General features: G+C 40.4%; 1 long non-coding RNA gene across 1 annotated transcript in view; it reads right to left on the reverse strand.

Annotated features, from left to right (window-relative positions):
• Nucleotides 1–5651: 5651 nt before the first annotated feature.
• LOC117202852 (uncharacterized) overlaps nt 5652–12558 on the reverse strand; it is a 278339-nt gene continuing 271432 nt past the window's right edge. Inside the window, exons 8-11 of the long non-coding RNA XR_007471360.1 lie at nt 10940–11058; nt 8775–8833; nt 6539–6617; nt 5652–5861 (exon numbers count right to left, since the gene is read on the reverse strand). This is a non-coding gene — a long non-coding RNA (uncharacterized LOC117202852). The remainder of the gene's footprint in view (nt 5862–6538; nt 6618–8774; nt 8834–10939; nt 11059–12558) is intronic.

Raw genomic sequence — 12558 nt, forward strand, 5'->3', positions numbered from 1 at the left:
AATGAGCCTTAGCTTCTTGCAGCTACCTTAGTTTCAGCCGAGTATAGTCATATAACATTGGAAATAGCCCATCTGGCTGAAATTCAAAAAGAATAAACCCTTCTCTTTGTTAAGGCAACTTTGAGGCCAACTAGACAACCTCTGGGATATGTCAACAAATCCTGACTTTCAAAAATATTTTTCCCATTCCGATGTTTTTATTTTCTCCAACTGAATTGTAATTTTCTTTGTACAATTCATTCATATATCATGTATTCATTCTTTCACTTCACAAATACTTATCGAGTGCCTTATGAAAACTTACAGTTCCTACCTTGGTTGGTATATAGCAGCTTCTCAGTAAAAAGGGTTTGAATAATGCAATTTTTCATCCGTTATTGTACTCATGTTCATCACACTTATAGCTTGTCAACTTGTGTTCATTCATTTAATAAATCTTTATTTATTGTTCTTGAGCTACTATGCCAAGCACTGGGGACACAATGATAAATCAAACACCATGGTCCTTGCCTTATGTGGCTTATGGTCAAAGATTCTCACAACACATATCAAATTTTTATTGGGATGAAGGAGACATGCTCATCAGCTCGAGTGGAAAAAGAACTTTAGATAGAAATTTCTCAGAAGTAACATTTGTCCTGAGATCTAAAGAGTGAGTACATGCTTCTCTAGGTGTCTTAGATGGGGTTCCCTAAAGGCAGCCCTGAGACACTGGTTCCTGCACTAGAGGTTTATCACAGAGAGATGGGAAGCCAGGCAACAGTGTGATCTCAGGCACAGCTGTGCAGAGAATAGCTTCAGCCAGACCCTGCGGGGAGACCTCTGGATTGTAAGCCTTGCCTCAGAATTGCCCCGATCTGTGCAATTTTGCTGACTTTTCAAACTGTCGCTTAGAACCATTGGTTAAAGGTCCTTGTGCGAGGGGAGTTTAAACACCCAGGAACTTCCGGCTAGCAATGCCACTCCAGTAACCAGAGGGCAACCATCAACAAAGGAGCTGAAGGTGCTGCACAGAAGGGTAAGGTACACAGAATTGATAAAAATGGCTCCTAGGGGATAGTGGGAAGCACTAGTATTGTCCTTTACTCTAGATGAGGGCCAAGTATTTCGGTATATGCAAAGCTCCTACAGTGGAACAAATCTTTGCCAGGATGAGGGCCTGAAAGAAATGCAGAATGGTTAGAGCCAGCCAAGACTGTAGATTGGCATGGGATGGGCTGGAGAGGCAGGAAGGCTGGTCATAGGTTGGGTTAAGGCCCTGACTTCCATCCAAGAGCAATGGGAGGACACTGAATGCTTCTGAGCAGGGGAGCAGCATATTTGCATTTGCATTTAAAGGCTTCCTCCAGCTAGAGTATGGAGAATGGGTTGAAGAGATACCTGTGTGCAGGCAGGTAGACCCAGTTAGAAGGTTATCTAGAAAAGAAATGATGATGGAGTGGAATTGGGTAGTGGTAAAGAGAAGCAAGCATATTGGAAAACTTTTAGTAGGTAAAACCACTAGGAATTGCTGATGGATTGGATGGGGGAGGGGAGCCCTGGGAAATATCAAGATTTGTGGCTTACCTGGCCAGATGGATGGCGGTTTCATTCATGTGAAATTGTGAACACTGGAATGCTAGGTCTCAAGGCTCAAAACTAAGAAATATACACACACTATTCACAGGAGGAGGCCCGTCACCTACTGACTGTCTAATTCCCACAAGAAATTACCTGCTTCCTAGGTAATATTTTTTGGAAACAAGCAGAGAAACTACAACCATAGATCAATTTCCAAATAGGGATTTCACAGACCTAGACAAACATTAGCCAACTTGCTCCAGGGAATGTACCATCCTATGAATGGGATGGGACTGACTGGGAAGAGAGACCTAGTATAGAGGAAAGAATTAAAACGTTAGACAGAATATAATTCCTGTTCATGCATGTGATTCAACTATAAGCCTAAATGACTCAAAGAAATTTTTAATTGAATGCAATAATGAAGATTCTAGCCCACAGTTGGGTACCAAAGTTGGTTCTAATTCTTCTGCATTCTAAATAATACTGGAATGGATATCAAAGGGATTGGTATTACTGGGTCAAAGGGAATATAATTCCAAAGCCCTTGGAATTTGCTTGCCCTTTAGTAGTGCTTCAATGCACTCTTCCTGCACCCGACCCTACACCCTTAGTTTTGCTAAAGAGAAGTATGTTATAGTCTCAGGGTAGGGGGTAGCATGTTATGGTTTTAGCTTATTTGTATTTGATTTCTTGTATGATTAAAGTTTTTTGGTGTCATCTTCTTACCCATTTTTTTAAAAGGTTTTTATTTACTTCACCCAAATATATGCCATTGTATTAGTAAATTTTCTTATCAATTTCTATGAATTTTTACATATGACAATGTAAACTTTGTGTACTTAAACTTTGTATATTTAATGTAAATACTTTCCCAAGTATGTTATTTTATGTCCAGAGCCTTTAATTCTAGTCTACAGAAATAAGATTTTCCTTCCACATTTCTTCACTGCTTTTTTTTTTCCTTAGTTTACAAAGTGTTCCCTTATTTACAGATAACAGTGTATTCTGGAATTTTTTTTTTAATCCAACAAGGCATGGGGGTTGGTAATAAGAATGTGTATAGATAAACCAAAATGTGGTTGGTAATAAGAATGTGTATAGATAAACCAAAACCAGTCATGTGGTTTTTATGTTGAAGCTGAGTGTCAGGGTTCGTTATACCATTTTATTTTTTTTACTCTATAAAAATCTTTATTGATTTTTAAAAGTTATTTCTAATTCAAAGACCAGAAACATAGTTCTGCATCACTGCTAAAAGTTTTCTCACTGGGCTTCCTATTCCAGTCTTCTTTCCTACGATCTATTCTCAACATGACAACCAGGGTGATCTTTTAAAATGGTGGCATTTTAGCTCCCTATTTGACCCAAAGACCTTCAGTGGCTTGCAAGGCCCTAGGTGATCCATATATCCCTGTCACTCTTTACTGCTCTGATTTCACTACTGCTCTTCCCCTTTGCTGACTCTCCTTCAGTTATACGGCCCTCCTTGCCATTATTTGAACAAGTCAAGCACACTCCCACCTCAGAGCCTTTGCACCTGCTTTTCTTCTGTTGCTCCAGATTCCTGAATGTGAACTCCATTTCCTCCAGGTCTTCCTCAAATATTCCCTGATCAGTGACACTCTCCCTGAGCACTCCATGGAAAATAGCATCTCCCCCATCTCTCTATCCTCTTACCCTTCTTTTACCTCAGATCACCATCCATAGTATGTAGTTACTTCTTTATTTATAATCTATCTTTCAGAATCTGAACTCCTTATGGGTCCTTCTCAGTTTTCATTTTAAGTATATTTCCAGTACCCAGAACAGTGCTGAAAAAATAAGTAGTCATTAAATAAATATAGGTTGAATAAATTAATGCTATTCAGGCAAAGATTCAGATGATATTCTTAATAATACAGAGAAATGTTCATGCTGTAATGCTAAGTGGAAAAAAAGCAGAACACAAAATTTTCACCTTTGAAAAAAATTATGAGTTAAAAATATCAGGGAGAAAATTCAGGTCCCTCTGAATGGGAGCATTTGTGTAATTATTTTATATATTTGCAAGTTTTTGTCAAAGACTTTTATAATAAGTATGTGAACTTTAAGAAAATATAGTAGCAAATTATAAATCTAAGTTTTCACTTCTGGGGCAATATCTTATATGACCAGTAATAATATCTGTACTCTATGAAAACACTCAAAATATATGTCACTAGGTTCTCCTGGACAACATAAAGATAAGGATGCTAATAATTTTATACTAAGGTGGTTAGCGAATGTCATTGGCAAGAAAAAATACACACTGAGTACTTGATATGCTCCAGGTGCTGAGGTAGATAACTTGGGAGTTTAAATGTAAGCAGGGATAATGCCTATCTTGTTTATTATAAAATCCCTGGCACACAGCACATCAAAGAGTACAAAGTATGTGCTAAATAAGTAATTATTGAATACATTAGGAAATAGGACTTGGGGCTACCACCTTCAAGCAATTTAGACTAAGTGAGAATTAACACCCAGAGCCCTAGACTTTGCTTATTATTTTACAAGATTTATCACACTGACAATTATTTATGTATACATGTCTTTCCTCCTAAACTGTAAAGTTTTGGTGGCAGAGGCCATATCTGTTTTGTCAACAACTGTATTCTCAGTGCCTAGCCCAGAGCCTGCTACATAATTGGGGTCCTGATAAATATTTGTGGCACGACTGATAGATGGATATGCCCAAAATTCCCAGCTAAGTTGGATGTATTAAAAGGCATGAGAGATACAAAGATGTTTAGAGAATTTAGGGAAGCAGAATTTACATCTGGTTTAAAGGAATCTGCAAAATACAAGGAAAAGAACTGGCATTGAGCTTGACCTTAAAGAATAAATCAACAATTTTAAGGTGTTATAAGAAAGTAGGCATGTGTCATTTTAAGCAAAAGGAATAGAATGATCAGTAGTATCAGATGTGCTTCTGTGAGCTTTTACTATTTGGCACCTTTTGAAAAGTTAATCCTATTTAAAGAAAAGTTTAATTGTGGGGACCGACAGCTGGTACCTTAAGTGCCAGATGCGGTTTTGTTTTATAGTTAATGGTGGCAACACTGCTTAATTGTATATTTACAAGCAAACACATGTCGTTTCATGAAAACTACTTGATAATTACACAGCGACTACTGGAACCCCTGATAATTACACAGTTACACGTGTTACTGCTACCAAGTTACCTCCTGATAGCTGAGTAATTAACTTGTCAACTCAGCAAATGGGGCTGGAGGGGAGGCATCTAAAACGCTTATTCCTTTTCTTACAGATGTCTGTGGGTTCCTTCAGCACTTGTTGAATTTGGTACCGTCCTCCTCTTGGTCACTTGGCACTTAACGTAGAGGCTGAAGCACTTTCTGCCACCCTAAAATACCTAAACCTTTTCACACTTCCAGTGATTTTAACACATTTTGCCGTGCTGCTAATTTTGGGCGTATCCACCCATCAGTCCATCCATCCATTCACCCATCAGTCCATCCACCCATCCATCCATCAGTCCATCCATCCATTCATCCATGCATGCATCCATCCAACATCGCAGAAATGTTGATTGAACCTGTCCTATGTGCCAGGGCCTGTCTGGAAGTCACTCTTCCCACTTCAGAAAGCAGGATGTTATAGCCCAAAGAGCATGAATCAGTTTTCAAATTCAGGAACTTCTACTCTTCAGGTCTCTGATTTTGTGCAATTTTCCTAATCTATAAAATGGGCCTAATAATGCTCAACAGGGTGGTTATTAGCATGACAGATAATGAAAAGGACTAGTATAAAATAAGCACTCAATAAATTTTAACACCCAACCACTGCCCACCTCCCACTACCAGGCCCCAGTTAATCTTAACTGTTTCATGTCTTCATCAAAATAGATCCCAAATATCCTCTACTTGAGATTGTGTATATGGTCAAAATTAAAATAACTACATTAATTTTTTTAATTCTCAAAAGTCAGCTGTATTAACTAAATCAAAAGGCCTCTTATCAGAATATATTGAAATCAATGATTTTGCTAAATGGTGTCCCAAATACCTGAAATGGTAGAGACAAATAAGAAATACAAGACATTTTTCCTATTTTAATAAAACCAATGCCCAAGTCAAAAACGTAAGTCACAATCACACATATCCACTTAGAAGGTAGAATTCAGGAGTCCTCAGGGGGGCCTGGTCATTTGAGACTTCTCACAGCCCTCACTTCTGCTCCCTGCTTTAGCATTCCCCGTCACAAAGCTTCAGTTCATAAGGAAGTGGCTCTCTGTCTGGAGAACAGGGCACCAGACACTGTGCAGAGACACAAATAAAATAGAAGGTGAAAAAAACACCTACCTCTGGGATTAAATATTATTGAGGCTGAGACAGATTAATGACTTGCCCATGTTAATGAAAGCATGAGGTAGCAGAACTATAGTTCAAACTCATCATCCCAACTCCTAACCCATGCTCTTTAGAGAACATCACCCTGCCTCAAGCCAATCTGTACAGGGCCTTGAAAAACTTTCATCCAATGCTTTATTATTTGCTTACATTTATTAAGTGTCTACTACATGATGATAAAAATGTCATGCCCTAGAGGAATAAAATTATGTTTAACTAGCATCTAATCAATGCCTACTATGTGGCAGTCACAAATTTTCCATACACATTAGCTCATCGGATCATCTCAACAACTATGTAGGAAAGATACTGTCATTATCCTCACTAGATGCAGGAAGAAACTGAGGCATAGAAAGCTTATATAACCTGCCTGAGGTCACACCCCATAAGTGGTACAAGTGAGATTTGAACCAAAGCTGACTGTCTGTGAAGGCCACACTGTTAGCCACCAGGCCAGCCCTGCTCTGTTTTGCTGAGATAGCTGCAAGGCCCAGCACAGGACTGGAACAAGGGCAAATGTGCTTCAGACCTTGGACATGAAAAGCTCACAGTCTAACAGGGAAGAAAGACACAGAAACAAATACCATTCAACGTGCTGCGTGTTACACTGTGTGGTTGTGATGGAGCCAGGATCCCAAATGCCTGCTCAGTCACTTCAAGCTCCTGAGAAAATATAACATAAAAGATGCCAACCATATGCACCCTGGTTATTCCTTGCCGTGGTTTTCATCTGAATCCCTGCCTACTCTAGGGAACTGGAATAGATCCCATGTGGAATAAGCAAATTTCAGGGGAGAACTCTAAGACAGAGCTCAGATCAAGCCCAAGTAATTAGAATTAGTTTCCCCATTTTCAGTCTCTCATGGTACCTGGTCCCTCCTAGCCCTCTAAGTCTTGGAAACTCCCTAGCAAAAGGTCTACCCAGCCTAAATTTTACATTCCAGACACAGAGGAGGAGAGAGTGTCATAAGGTAAGGAGTCACCTTGACCCCTTTGCTCCTCCAACGAAAGGTCCTTCTCACATGACCAGAATGCTCCTTCTGGCTAAAGAAAAGGAGCGGACTCTGTGTCAACATGACAGAGGGCTGGCCAAGTGCAGTGGAATCTCAGAGGATCTGTATGCACACCTGTTTCAGGAGAAAGAGAGGTTTCACAGAGGAGAGGATGTTTCAGGGACGACTAGGAAATGCCAAACACATGGGGAAGAAGAGAATTCCTGAAAGCAGAAATGTATGGAGGCACAGGATGGGAATGGTCAAGAAATCCAAAGTGTACCTGGGCACCTGAACAGGGAGAAGGAGGCTCTAGGAGTCACTGGGATAGATGATAAAGAATTTAGCCTGTTCAGTGGAGTAGTTCTAATTGTTCATGGGAGATCTTGAAGCATGGAAATGGCATGATTTGTTTTAATCAGACCAGGGCCAGGAAGACAAGTCAAGAGCCTATTTCAGTTTTTCAGAGAGTGTGGGTTTGTGAATAAGCCGGAGATAAACTCGGGGGCTATTTAACTACTAACATTCAGGGCTTAGTGTCAGATATGGGGAGAGAGGAGGCAGGGATTGAAGAGTGTGCCTCAAAGCCTTCAACAGAAGGGAAAGTGACACATAGAAGTAAACACAACCACTAAAACCCCATAAACCTATTGTTAAAGAATTATGATTGCAAACTTGCCAAATCAATGGGCAAAGCTTAAGCTTCATTCTCTTGTTTTCCTGATGGGTAGATGGTGCTAGTCATGGGTGGTAAGGCAGGAAAAGAGAGAGATTTAACTCGACTTCCAAGTGCAGCTCTTCTGTCCAAGTCCTAATGACATCCCTACTGCAGGCTATAGTGTCCAGTGTGGGTTTGTAACCTACCTGTCTGTGCAGAATTTCCCACTAGTGGTGGCTTTTCACTTACATATATCTGCTCTGAGCACCAGAATGTTAACTTTCAGGTTTAATCTACCCAGCCAAGATATTCATCAACAAAAATGCTGGAATCTAATCTGTAACTCAATGAATGAAATAAAAGTATTATTGATAATGACTGAACCTGTTCTCTGAAATTGCAATAGTTTAAATAATAGCTGATGTTTGCTTGGAACTTTCTTTGTTCCCTGCCCTGTACTAACGGATTTATACACAGATTGCTAATGCAACCTGTGATGTAATATAAATTTCATTTAAGGTGCCTATTCTCCTCCCAGATTTGCTCCCTATAATTCTCCACAGCATTACCAAATACCATGGGAGCAAAAATAGGTTCATTGCTTATTTGGGCCAAAGCTTAATAGAACTTTTACAGTTGGAATGGGAGACAGTGAGGTATAGTGGGAAATGTTTGGGGCTTTGAAGTTAGAGAGAACTGGCTTCGGTTCAGCTCAGTTCAATTCAGTGCAACAGAGAGACACTGAGTCCCTACCACAGGAGTCTTAATAAATGTGTATGACTTTAAGGTAAGCACTGAGCTCGGGAGTAGGTATACAAAGAAGAGTGAAGACACAGTACCTGCTCTTAAGAAGCTTACAAGTTACTGAGAAGAAGAGGCACATAAATAGATACTTTCAAAATAAAGTGGACAATATTAAGATCAAGGTAAAAAAAAAATACTATAGGAGCACGAGGGAGAAACACTTAGCACAGCTGAGATGATTCCTGACCTAGGTCTTAAGACATAAGGAAGATATCCCAGCCAGGAATGGCAAGAATCCAATTTTAGGCATTGATTACATTATAAGTGAAGTCACATAGGAAGGTCACATGTATGAAAAATTATTAAAAAAACATAAAGTGAAAAGCAGGGCATATTGACTGTGTGAGCCTGGGCAAATTCCCTTACCTTTCTGAGTCCCAGTTTCCTCATCATAAAAAGATTATCAGCAATGTCTCTGTCACTAGCTGGTTGCAAAGATTAAAGATGAAAACAAATTAAGTACCCAGAACACTGTTCATATCAGAAATTCAAAGAAAGATAAAACATTTCTTCTATGGGATGTTAATAGGTGTTTTCTGTTAAGTTGCATATATGGAGTTGACTAATTTCAAACTTTGAGCAGATTTCTTTAACTGGAACCTTTAATACGCTAATTCTCATTATGGACCTTTAAGGAAATGAGAGAATGTACTTTAAGCTTTTCCAAAGTTTTTTTTTTTTCTTTTTCCTAACTAAGCATCCCAAAGACTCATGTTCCATAATAGCACTGGGAAGTGCTGGCCAGTGAGAACACGGGATGCCCAGCACAGCTTTAATCCATCTTACCTTTAGGGAAACTGTGTTTCATTAGTTCATCTCTATATTTGAAAATCAGAATATTTTTTGTCCTATGACAAACTGAAGTCTATGTCACAATGACCCACAGTGATTAAGGGTTCTATGTGTGTAAAGGCATTGAAGAGTTTCAGCTTTAGAACAGCTGATTTGTGAGAAGGGCTGGACTTCACTCCCTGGTCTCTTAAGTGTTTGAACTACCATCTGGAATGATAACCCCTTGCTTTATAAGCAAGGAGGCAGCCTGATATGGTGACTCTGAGCTCTATAGTAATGGGAAGAATCAATTAGATTCTCTGGGCCCGTTTCCAATTCTGAAAAACAAAATACTGTTATGCATCATCTATCAGCCCTTCTCTTAGATTCTGCAACAATATCACATCCTAGGTCAACCTAGAGAATACTCAGTCTCAAACCTCTAAACTTGGTGAGGCAGGAAGCCATGGCTTACGGAACAGAATTCCATACTTCCAGGTGGATTCCATACTCAGTGATACCTGGGCAGTAATGTAACAGTTCCCAGAAAGAACGGATGTGCCAAGTGGAAAGAGAATAGTATCTCCATCTAGCCTATGGCTTTTTGAAAGAAAATAAGGACTAACAGCCTGTGTTAAAAAGGAGTTGAAGGAGGACAGTGAGACAGAGAAGACTGGGAAGAAAGTTATTTGCTTAAGTGCAATGTGACCAGTTTAGGAGACTTCCAATTCTTCACCCAGAGTTCTTCCAAAGTTATATATCTATATTTGTAACTGTCCAGTAACCATCTCCACCTACTGAACAGACAGCTCCAACTTAATGTGTTCAGAATAGAAATTGTATTTTTCCTCCTCTACATAACTCTGAAGCAAGATGGTTTGAAGAGATCCCGCAGGTCTGGGGAGGCAACTTCCTGCATCAGATTGAGTGGTCCTCACAGCATTGGTGTAAGCGGACAGGAGAGTATTACTAGGGATTTCAGTTTCCTTTGTCCTCAGTTCTTTCCCTGGTACCATCTTATTTAATCCCTAATCCAAATACCATGGGAGCACAACTTCAAAGCCATGTACCTTTGACTAAGCTGTCTCATCTGAGGATGTCAGAGAGTTGGTACAGATGATGGTAGAGCCCAGGGATGCTGAGCTCTGGCCCTGGGGAGAGGCTGCTCCTTGTTCTACATCGTGCTCTCTGTCACGAGTGAGCATGTCAAAAGTGCTGACTACCACTAGAAGGAACTGTCAGGCAGGGGAAAAAAGGATAGGATACAAATTCAGCAACTATCTCATGTGATATACTGTGATCACTGTGCTTCCTGTGCATGTTCACCTGAGAGCCCCTCTCTCACACACACGCAGCTCATCCCACCTCCCGTCCTGTCTCTCTCTTTCTCTCTCTCTCTCTCTCTCTCTCTCTCTCTCTCTCTCTCTCTCTCACACACACACACACACACACACACACACACACACACACACACACCCTCTGCATGCTTTCTGAGGACACTGGAAAAAATATGCAAAATATATTTTGAGCTACCACACAGCTCTCCCCAGCTTACATTTTATCCACATTAGCTTTCATTTATTGAGCACCTATTGTGAGCTTCTGCTGTACATGCCCAACTCAATTTAATTCTCACAGCATTCCTCTGAAACAGGTATTATAAATTGCATTTTGGAGACAAGGAAACTGCGGCACAGCAAGTTTCAAAATTGTTGGTGGTCACAAAGCTGGTTAGAACACAGGGGTGGAGGAAAAAGTACCTCAGATGAAGACCCAAGGTCTTCAGGCTGCAAAGCCTAGGATTTGGCCAAGGTGCTTGGCTGTCTCAGTGGGCTCTGTTGGTGTGGTGCTGGGTAGGCAATTCTATCAAGACAGCTTTCTGGTGAAGAAAAGTAATTTTAAAAATTACTGATCCCTCCATTGCCTTAAACTTAACATTCACAGCAGTTGGGAAAGTGTATATCAAAGAGAGTTCTCATCCCTTCTCTCTGGAGCAGAAAAAAAAAGATCTAATGAATGTTATTTCATCCCGGTTCACCTGAGTTAATCGAGGAAAGCAGGAAGCATTTCTTGCTGCCAAAGACAAGGTCCAGAGGCCTCCCTCAAGTGCAGCAACACTGACACCCAGTGGCCAAGTCAGCCCTCCCCAGGACCTCTCTGAATCTCCTCCCACAGCCCCTGGTGGGAGGCCCTCCAGCTCTCTCAGACTCTTAGGGCGGGTGTGCTGAGGAGGACAGAACTGTTGAGAAAGAACCAACCACTGGGTTGAGATAGCTGCCTGTAGAGTCCATTTTTGCTCCCATCAGAAGGCAAATACTGCTGCAGGTAACTGATGACAAAGCTAGTTCGTGGCCTGAGAGAACAGGACAGGAATAAAGAAGCAGACATAGAGAATGGACTTGAGGACACGGGGAGTGGGAAGGGTAAGCTGGGACAAAGCGAGAGAGAGGCATGAATATATATACACTACCAAACATAAAATCGATAGCTAGTGGGAAGCAGCTGCATAGCACAGGGAGATCAACTCGGTGCTTTGTGACCACCTAGAGGGGTGGGATAGGGAGGGTGGGAAGGAGACGCAAGAGGGAGGGGATATGGGGATATATGCATACGTATAGCTGATTTACTTTGTTATACAGCAGAAACTAACAGAACATTGTAAAGCAATTATACTCCAATAAAGATGTTAAAAAAAAAAAAAGAGAGAACAGGAAATTAGACTTTTCCCCCCTAATTTCTGTATTTCATTATTTAATAATTTATATATCCCTTAACTGTATTCCAAATATAGGCAACTTAAAAAGATGCGTTGATATTTGGTTAGGTAATCCATTTTATAATTTGGTGAGCAAGATGAAACAAAGGTAAACAATGAGAGAAACAAAAACACAGGTCTAGATTGAAACCTACACAACATGCATCACTAAAAAACGCAGCCCAAAGGTATGGATGGGACATGGATTCGCCTCTGGGTCTTCTGTAAACCAGTGGAAGGATGAAGGCCTCATTGGTTACAGTCTATGAGATAAAAACAAACCATAAGCCAAAGAGAACACAACTATTCCTAATAGGGACAGCAGGGGAAAAAAACAAACCAAAAAACACCTCTCCTGATGTCTTTACAGAGAGGGCAATAAGTAAAGGGCATGAGTAAGGTCAGTACACAGATGAGCATAACTGGCCCAGATGATCTTCTTTGTGGCTCAGTAACTCAGAAAACGCTAATACTCTCACTCATCCCTCCAGTTTTGCATTCTTAAAATAGTACAAGACTTTTGCTTTTCATTATTGGGCTTGATTGTGTATGTGTGTTTAGAATGCTTTGTGCTTCCCCTTTAAGTGATTGCTGCCAATTAACTTCGTTTGTCTAAAATGCAAT

Source organism: Orcinus orca, chromosome 1 (assembly GCF_937001465.1).
Source record: "Orcinus orca chromosome 1, mOrcOrc1.1, whole genome shotgun sequence".
Classification (NCBI taxonomy): Eukaryota; Metazoa; Chordata; class Mammalia; order Artiodactyla; family Delphinidae; genus Orcinus; species Orcinus orca.